The following is a 10097-nucleotide window of genomic DNA, read 5'->3' on the forward strand; positions in this document are numbered from 1 at the left end:
CCTAGGTCTCCCACCCATCCCTGAGGAGGACCTACAGCTTCCCATCCAAAACCCCAAGCCTCTGATGACACCAGCCAAGATATGGACCCCCCGTACGACGGCGACCGCAGAAGTCCTTCTCCACTCCTCAACGAGCTAATCCTGCAAGATTTCCTACCTGAGGGGGCTCCCTCTTCAAGGCTCTCTTGAGGTTCTTTTTCCTTTCTTCCTCTCTACGGCCGGACAATTTTTCACCTGGTCGTGCAAATGACCCTATGAAACCGGGTCGTTCCATTCCCATTGGAGAACTCCTTTCTAAACCCCTTTTTCTTTTTTACAGCACTTACCAACCTTACCAATCTTACAATAGCTTACAATCCTTGTGTTTAACTGCTAACCATCCATTGAACGGAGCTGACTATTTTTCTTTGAAGAGACGGGAATCTACCGTCGGATCACATAGTCTGCCATGTCCCTCACTAATATCCCAGGCTGCTGCCTGGGTTCCCTGAAGTTTTTTTCTCTTCAGGGCCTCCAAAAATGTCTTCAAATTATTTTTTCCATTGTTTTATTCTTCTTTTTTTCTCTTTTTTTTTTTTATAGCTTCTCAATCCCACATCACAGAAGCCTTTTTCTGACCCTTTTTTGGTCACCAATGTTTCTTTTATGATACCATTTCAACTTAAATATTTACTTGTTTCTGTACATGTTGCACCATGGTTATATTACTGTTGGTTTACAAACTATGTACGTTCGCTATACACAAGTCTGATTTAGTATGGCTCTTAAGATATACTCCTGTAATGTGAGGGGCCTAAATTCCATCAGCAAGAGATGGCAAGCTCTGAAGGAGTTCAGGTCCTCCAATGCGGAGGTGATCATGCTCTAGGAGACCCACTTCAGACTGGGTGGATCCTTTCAATTTGCATCTAAGCATTTTCCTTTGGCCTATATAGCCTCTGATCCCTCTGGGAAGGCCGGTGTGGCAATTCTCATCAAACGTTCTTGCCTGCTACGCATCCTCTCTTCCTATCTGGATCCACGCGGTCGTTTTGTGCTCCTGAGCTGTAGTCATCTGAACACTCAATTCATTCTGGCTAACATCTATGCTCCAAACGTGGGTCAGATTGGTTTTATTACAAAAGTTTTGGAGAAACTCCAAACGTTTTCTCAACCTTTTATGATTATAGGGGGAGATTTCAATGTGTGCATGTCCCCGACTAAGGATAGACGAGCCCTATTTCAAGACACCCCGTGAACCGCGATCCAGAAGCTTTCCTCCTCATTCCGTAAACTAACTAGATCACACAACCTCTTAGAACCTCTAGCTTCAGCCATCAGGTCCCACCCAGACATCCGGGGGGTATCGTTGCGACAACAAGAATACAAACTATCACTTTTTGCTGACGATATTCTACTGACACTCACCCATCCCCTCATCTCCTTACCTTCCCTTCAGACAATTCTCTCCACCTTTGGTTCTCTCTCAGGGTTTAAAATCAACCAGTCAAAAACAGAAGGCCTACCCATTAACATTTCACCAACATTGCTTGACACTCTCCAACGCACCTTTAGCTATCGTTGGTGCCCTTCTTCCTTGAAGTACTTAGGAATTCAACTCAATTCCTCGTACGACTCCCTCTATCAAGCTAATTTTCCTCCCATGTTTGCAGAAATAACCCGTCTCTTAAATCTGTGGTCCCCTCTTCCTATTTCTCTCCTCGGTAGAATTAATGTCCTTAAGATGTCGTTACTTCCTAAATTACTGTATCCATTTGAAACACTACCAATCCCAGTCCCAATGTCACAATTGAAACTTCTCCAAAGAAAATGCCTCAAGTTCATATGGAATAATGCATCCCATAGGATTGCACGCTCCGTAGTCTACTCTTTAAAGTCTAGAGGAGGACTGGTGGCGCCAGATATCATTAAATACTATTACGCCTCTCACCTCCGGGTATTGTCTTCCTGGATCTCTAGAAAGGCTCCGAGCAGGTGCGCTGAGATTGAGATGGTGGTCACTGTTCCAATACATCTGTGCTACATGTTATGGCCTTCCTCTGCTAAATTTATGCCTCAATTGAGATCCTTATGCCTAGCACCAATGCTTTTCACCCTTTCCATTTGGAAGAGATGTGCGGAGCAGTTTTCCCTATCCTCTAAATGTCCCCCATTTCTCAATGTACTCTTTAACCCGGATATACCCGATGGTCTGTCTTATACGAGGATGCTTCCCTGGACTCAGGCGGGAATCTTTCAGTTGCGACACCTCGTACATCCGACTACATGTAAACTTATGCCTTTCTCAGACCTGCAAACAAAATATGACCTGCCTACCTCCCTTCTATACTAATACATACAGTTTAAACATTTCTTCCACTCCAACTCCCCTTCTCTTTGGTTGGAGAAACCGACTGATTTTGAGGCCTTGTGTGCCAACGGCCCCTATGAAACCAAACAGATTTCATCTATATACAAAATCCTACAGGAAACCCCACCTCTAACGGAACTCACTCATAATTACATGAAAAAATGGTCCCGCATACTGCAACGACCAATCTCTCTATTAGACTGGGGTTAAATATGGGAATCTACATCCAAAACTTCACGTTGTGTAGTGCAGAGGGAAACCGCTATTAAGATCTTGATGTTTTGGTACAGGACCCCAGCCATCTCCAATATTTGCTGGAGATGCAGCGAGTCCATAGGTTCTTATTTCCATATATTTTGGGATTGCCCTTTTTTTTTTTTTTTTTTCAATTGTATTTTTATTGAAAATTTTCCGAGAGAATATACAAAGGGAAGTATATCAACAGAACAATTGTCAGTGTCAACAATATTACGGACCATAGGCCAAAGAGCAAGAAAAGAAAAGTAAACAGAAAATAAACACAATAAAAAAAGTAATATAATGGTCAGGCAATATCAAGTCACAGGCACAGTTAAAGCAGTAATGCATCCATTAACGGGGGGGACAGGGGGGAAGAGTCAGTAGGGGGGAGGTGTAAGAAAGAGTCCAATGGGTGGATAGGCCAGGTAGCAATGTGTCTGCAAGGAAAGCATAGCCAACCATTGGATCTGGGGTATGCTCATTTCCGGGAGGAGCCTATACCAGATTGAGGCATCCTCGGGGAAAGACATATACTGGCGGGGGGGGTAAGGAATAGCATCAGGTAATCTTTAAGGGGGGGCTATAGGGAGTCCCGGATTGAGCTGGGAATGGTCCCATAAGTCCCAGACTCTGGAAAACCTAGGCAGAGTATCATGAACAACAGCGGTAAGGTACTCCATCCTACGGATCTGTTCCAGAGTTTGCAATATCTGTGGGAGCGTTGGCGGGGACTGCGACAGCCATCTGACTGGTATGGCCCGTCTTGCTGCCAGTAAAATATAGCCTAAAAGTTTCTGGACATTGGCAGGCAGGTCAGGAAAGGGTAAGCCTAACAGAAAGTGGATCGGGGTGGGATTGCCCTTTTATTAGCCCTTATTGGACTAAAATTCAGGATCTTTTACAAACGGTGCTAACGACACCTATCCCTCTGAATCCCATGCACTTCCTTCTAGGCCTCCCTTTTCCGAGACTGTCTAAAGCCACACGCAACCTGATGTCCTTTATCCTTCTGGCCGCTAAGAGAGCAATTCCTAGACATTGGCTCTCCACCACTCCCCCCACATTCCATCTTTTTCTTTCCATAATGGCAGATATACGTAGGATGGAACACTTGACTGCTAAAACAGAAGATACACTACCCTCCTTTTATAAAATATGGAAGAAATGGGACGACTCTGAGTTCTCCCTTGAGTCTGCTATCCCTCAAACCTCCTGATCCCCATGATGCAAACTTCTGATTAAGTTGTACCTTGCTATCTTTTTCTTTCTTTTTTTTTTTCTCTGTATTGTTGTTATTCGTAACTATATATCCTCTTCCGCTTTCGTTTATCACATGATATGGTATGCTAACTGTACTTGAATGATCCATAGTTGGAAGATGCTTACTTCATGAACATCCCTCTATGTACGCTCAATTTCGTACGTTTATATATACCGTATATACTCGAGTATAAGCCGAGATTTTCAGCCTCTTTTTTGAGGCTGAAAGTGCCCCCTCGGCTTATACTCGAGTCACCGCTGTCTGACTGCTCGATCAGCGTATCGAGCAGACAGACGGCGGACATTAAAATTCAAAAGCCGCGCCTCCTTCTCCGCCTCCGCCTGTGATAGGCGGAACACTGAATTTCCCAGCAGTCAGTGTTCCGCCTATCACGGACATCCGCTCATCCTCGTACTATGGACGAGGGTGAGAAGATGTCCGTGATAGGCGGAACACAGGCTGCTGGGAAATTGAGTGTTCCGCCTATCACAGGCGGAGGCGGAGGCGCGGCTTTTGAATTGTAGAATGGCCGCCGAGAAGAGCGGCGATCCTGGAGCGGCGATCCATCGGCACGACACGGGACGGAGGAGGCACGGGACGGAGGAGGCACGGGACGGAGGAGGCACGGGACGGAGGAGGCTCGGGTCGGAGGCTCGGGACACAGGTAGGCTGGACACACACACAAGGCTGCACGGACACACACACAGGGATGGATGGATGGATGGACACACACACACACACACACACACACACAGGGATGGATGGATGGATGGATACACACACAGGGATGGATGGACGGACACACACACAGGGATGGACGGACACACAGGGATGGACAGCCATGTCTCACCCTCGGCTTATACACGAGTCAATACGTTTTCCAGTTTTTTGGGGGTAAATTGGGGGCCTCGGCTTATATTCGGGTCGGCCTATACTCGAGTATATACGGTACATGACTTTGTATTATCGAAAGTTGAAATGCTTTTTCTTTATACTGTATTGTACCTTTTTCTTTTTTTTGAAAAAACTTTATAAATAAACAATAAAAATAAATAAATGAATCAGTCTTGGATCAGCAGCTATCAAGCACCTGATGCTGATGTAACTGATTGAATTTTCTATGGATGTGGTATCCATTAAAGACTGCCTATGCTGAGTGACTATTCTATTCCTCCTCAATCTTGATGATGCTAGCTTCCAACAATATTTTTGGTTTAGGGCACCACCGCCACTGCCTAAAGCCCAATTTTTATGCCCCTGTTTAACAGGGGCATGTAATTAAAATTTTTGATCTAATATTTCACAGCAGGGCCCATTCCTGTGCCCAAAAAGAGTATCTGTAAAGGGTTACAGTGTTGTTGCACCACCACCCAAGGCCCTATTTTTCTTCCCCTGTTTAACAGGGGCATCTAATTACATATCTTGATCTAATATTGCTGTGCCCACCAAGAGTAACTGTGAGGGCTTACAGTGTTCTGGAACCATCAACACCTAAGGCCCAATTTTCTGTAGAGTATATAGGGCAGGCTATATAGTATATATACTGCTGTTCCGTGTATATAGTGCCTGGGGGCCCCTCACACAATTCTTTTAAATTTGGGTGCAGGGTTCCCCTTAATATCCATACCAGACCAAAAGGGTCTGGTAATGGATGAACCCATGCCGTTTTTCTCAATGATTTTCATTTATATTGCCGGGGCTCGACAATACATTAAAGCTGCAAGCAGTTTTAAATTACTTTTTTCCTTTAGAAATGTAATTTTGCTGTGGTATTGTTCTAAACATGGGAAAACTGCACCATTTTACAGGCATACTATAGAAACCCCCACACGCATGATATTTAAAGGAATATTTCATTTTTATTGCTTCACTTTAAGCATTATTAAAATCATCGCTCTCGAAAAAACTGCAGTTTTTAAAACATTTTTTGCATTGATACATGTCCCCTGTAGGACCCAGTCCCCAAACACTTTTTATGGCAATATCTTGCATATAAGCCTTTAAGATTAGCACTTGATTTTCACGTTCGTGTCCCATAGACTTTAACGGTGTTTGTGCATTCAAACAACGTTTTGCCTGTTTCCACGTTCTGTGAACCGAACTGGAGGGTGTTTGGCTCATCCCTAGTCACAGTCAACAGCCAGGAAAATTAAATGCACACGCTGCACAACATGTAAGTATTCTTACTAGCCCCCAGTGGAAGAGAGAGAGAATACACAGGATTTATCATAAAATAAAAACCAGAGTGTACTTTTTCAGAGCCAAAAGCCATAAAAAATAGAATTGATATGATGGAAAGTGTGTGCTCCATTTTGGTAAGACACATTGTCAGGGGTGATAGCAGGTAGATTTCCTGTGCAATAAACAAATAACAGTGTCTTTTTTTCTGAGACTGTAGGCCACAAATTGTACATATGTGCAGCAAAGACTATGAAGTCTTTGTGCATATTTCATCTAGAAATCAATTTTTTTATTTTTTTGGTGAAATTAAAGACTATACAGATTTGCAGCACACCTTGAGCCCATTGCTGCAGGTTAGAAATTGTGTGAGTCCAGCTGAACTCGCACAATTTCAACCTGGCAATGCAGTCCAACTTCAGGGGCGATTTGACAGACATCTGTGCGGGTTCATGCACAGATGTCTATACAAATGGCCCCTGGAAGTCACCAAAAAAATGCAGAAACAACTTTTGCCCCACCGATTCGGACAGTGCCATTGTCAGCAATAGCCGCCGAGTTGGCATGCGATTTGACATGTCAAATCGCATACCAAATCGGACAAATGTGAGCCTGGCTCAAGGCTTTAATTAAACAGCCCACAATTTCCAAGGGAGAGAGCATGCATATTGCCTCTTGAAATAAAAAATGGGTATACTACGAAACGTTTTCAGGATTTATCCCTAGAAAGGTGCCTTAAGGGTTGCATTACCTCTTATAACATCGGGGGTCTACCAGGGAGGGTAGCTGGCGGTGTTCCCACCCCCTCCTCACATATTCCTCATTCTGTTCTTTTTCTCTCCCTTATTTCTTGCTCTCCGCTCTTCTCTTTTGTTTTTGGTTTTATGTTGCAGAAAGGATGTGGAGTTGAGTGCCGACAGGGGAGTCGGACCCTACTCTTAATCCTTGATGGTGCTCTAGTACCTTCAGAAGCCACATGGGTTACCTTGATCTAAAGTCTTCCAGTTCAAAGTGAGTCAAACAGGCCTGTAGTATGCTCCAATGTATCTTTTTTAATAGATTATTTCTTACTAATATAAGTTTCCTTAAGTGGCCTTCTTACTGATGATGCCTAGAGGCAGTAGCACTTGGCTCCTACTTTCATGAACGAGGTACCCTACGCCTCCCTTTAGTTCATACCATATACTTGTACCTTGCTTATATGTTTTATGGTACTATTTGTATTATCTGTGAAAAACTTTCAATAAAAAATTTTGTGGGAAAAAAATAGAATAAGCACATTGCATCTGGAATAAAAATGTGTGTCATTTTACAGAGAATAAAGACAGAAAAACGTCACCACTAAATAACAAACATGTTATACTTGCCTCCACTGTGTAGTTCATTTTGCACAGAGTGCCCCCGATCCTCCTGTTCTGCAGTCCCTCGGTGGCTGTCTCGGCTCATCCCCGCAACAGCTAACCCCCCTCTGGGAAACTTTATCATGAGGGGGTTAGCTTGCAGGTGCGCTCCATGTCATACACACTGCGTCCATAGACACATAGTGTATGACTTGGTCCCGTCATCGGATATGATTGACAGCAGCATGAGCCACTGACTGCGCTGCTATCAATCTATCAATCTATCCTATCTATCCAATCAACAGCCAGACTCCGTAGATAAGAGGATGCGGGGGATGCGCAAAGCAGGTGAACGGGCTCAGGTAAGGGGGGGGGGGGCTGTCATTGCCAGGTGTTTATTCACCTTAATGCATAAGATACATTAAGGTGAAAAAACACAAACCTTTACAACCCCTTTAAGCCTTTTTGAACAGGCCATAATTCCTGACAGAAAGAGCAAGTAGATTGGATCTGGCAATATAAACAGTATTTTTTTCCTTTCATTGAAAACAGAAAAATGTTATTGATTTGCAGCACACCTTATTATATAGACCACAATGTCTAATTGAGAGAGCAAGCATGTTGAATCTGGGTTTAAAAATTAATGAGTGTCTCTTTTCCACAACTGAAAATGGAAACATTTTGCAGATTTGCACTCAACAAGCCTGTTTGGGTAGTAGTTTCTGAACAGAGACAGCAAGCAAATTACATTTTGAAATAAAAGAAAATGTTTTTTTTTCTGAGACTTAAAGTGGATGTAAACCCACTCTCATTATTTCTAAATGACTTCCATAGTGCTTATCTATAAGAATATACATGCCTCCTGCATGAATCCTTACCTGTCAAATATTTCCCCTTTACCTGTTTGGAGCCCTGAAATACTCAGGATTCTGTGGGCAGGTCTGTTGTCCAGGGCTTGGTGGGTGGGTACATGATGTCAGTAAACTCTCCGCCCACCTCTACACTCCCCTCAACAAGGCATCTATATTTCTTAAGCTGAACTTCTGCTGGTCTTGTGGATTATGCCCAATGATCACTAACATCCAGTCAAAACCCAAGAAAGTTACCACATGACTTCAGCATGTCCAGTCGTGCTGAGGTGTGGAGCAGTCAATCCTGGGAGAGCTAGAGAAGAAAGGAGAGGGGATGTGAAGAACACAGAATGCCTCTCTCACACTCCTGCATGAAATAAGGAAATCACCTGTCACTCACAGCAAGCATGCATCTGGACATATTAAAAATATTATCTTTATATTTTAAATTGATAATCAGAAACTAAGTTGCAGCACACCTTTTAAGCCGTTTAGAATATGCTTCTGTTTCAGCGGGAGAGAGCAGGAAGATATTATTAAATATTAAATATTAAAATAGACTATATTTGCATAATCTCATCCTTTTTAATAGGATACAAGGAGAGAGTGGGTAGATTGCATCTGGAAATAAAACATTATCTTTGTTGGTCTCATCTTTGTTGTGTTGGTTGGCTGGTGAGGGAGCGGGGATTGCCTGTGAGAATACCACTCAGGCCGCGTACACACGGGCGGACTGTTGGCTCAACTTTGTCCGCTGAACAGTGTTTCAGCGGACAGTCCGCTCGTGTGTGGGGCTTCAGCGGACAGTTTCAGCGGACAGTTTGACGAACAAAGTTTTTCGGAAATTCCGAAAAACTGTCCGCTGAAACTTGGTTTGAGCGAACAGTCCGCCCGTGTGTAGGCCACTTTCGAAATGAGCAAACTGTTCCCGCTCGGAGGGAAGTCTGCTCATATCGAGCGCGTGTGCAGGTAGGCGGGGCCCGCGACGGAGACGTCGCGGGCTCCGCCGCCTGGAATGGACTTAAAGGGGAACCCCAACGCCGAAAAAAATCGGTGTGGGGTCCCCCCAAAGTCCACAACAGACCCTTGTCCGAGCACGCTACCCGGCCGGCCAGGAAAGGGGGGCGAGCGAGCGCGCCCCCCCTCCTGAGCCGTACCAGGCCGCGTGCCCTCAACATGGGGGGTGCCTTGGGGAAGGGGGGGCCGCGCGGCCCCCCCACCCCAAAGCACCTTGTCCCCATGTTGATGAGGACAAGGGCCTCTTCCCGACAACCCTGGCCGTTGGTTGTCGGGGTCTGCGGACGGGGGGCTTATCGGAATCTGGGAGCCCCCTTTAATAAGGGGGCCCCCGGATACCGGCCCCCCCACCCTATGTGAATGAGTATGGGGTACAATGTACCCCTACCCATTCACCTGTAAAATAAAAGTACCCAAAAAAAAAACACAACACACGAGATAAAATATTTTATTGCACAGCTCCGGGGGTCTTCCGTCTTCGGGGGTCTTCTCGCCGGACTCCTCCGCTATCTTCTTGTAGCTCTTTTGCTAGCGGAGGAGTCCGGCTTTCTTCCTCCCCGCCGCCGGCCTCTTCTCCCGACTTCGGGGGTCTTGTCCCCCTCTTCGGTTCTTCTGCCGGGCCACCGCGCCTTCTTATAGCTCTTTTGCAGGCGGTGGCCCGGTCTTCTGTCGCCGCTGTCGCCGCCGCCTTCCGTTCTTCTTCTTCTTCTTCTTCTTCTTCTTCTCCAGGAGATGTTGACACGTCGCTCTCTCCGGCCGGAATGCCAGAGCCGCGCTGAGCGGCCACTTATATAGTGACAATGGGGCGGTGTCACATGGTATATGTCACATGGGTTGGTCACATGGTGACCCCGCCCCCT

Source organism: Lithobates pipiens, unplaced genomic scaffold, assembly GCF_037356315.1.
Source record: "Lithobates pipiens isolate NorthernLeopardFrog02 unplaced genomic scaffold, aLitPip1_a1.2 Scaffold_1, whole genome shotgun sequence".
Taxonomy (NCBI): Eukaryota; Metazoa; Chordata; class Amphibia; order Anura; family Ranidae; genus Lithobates; species Lithobates pipiens.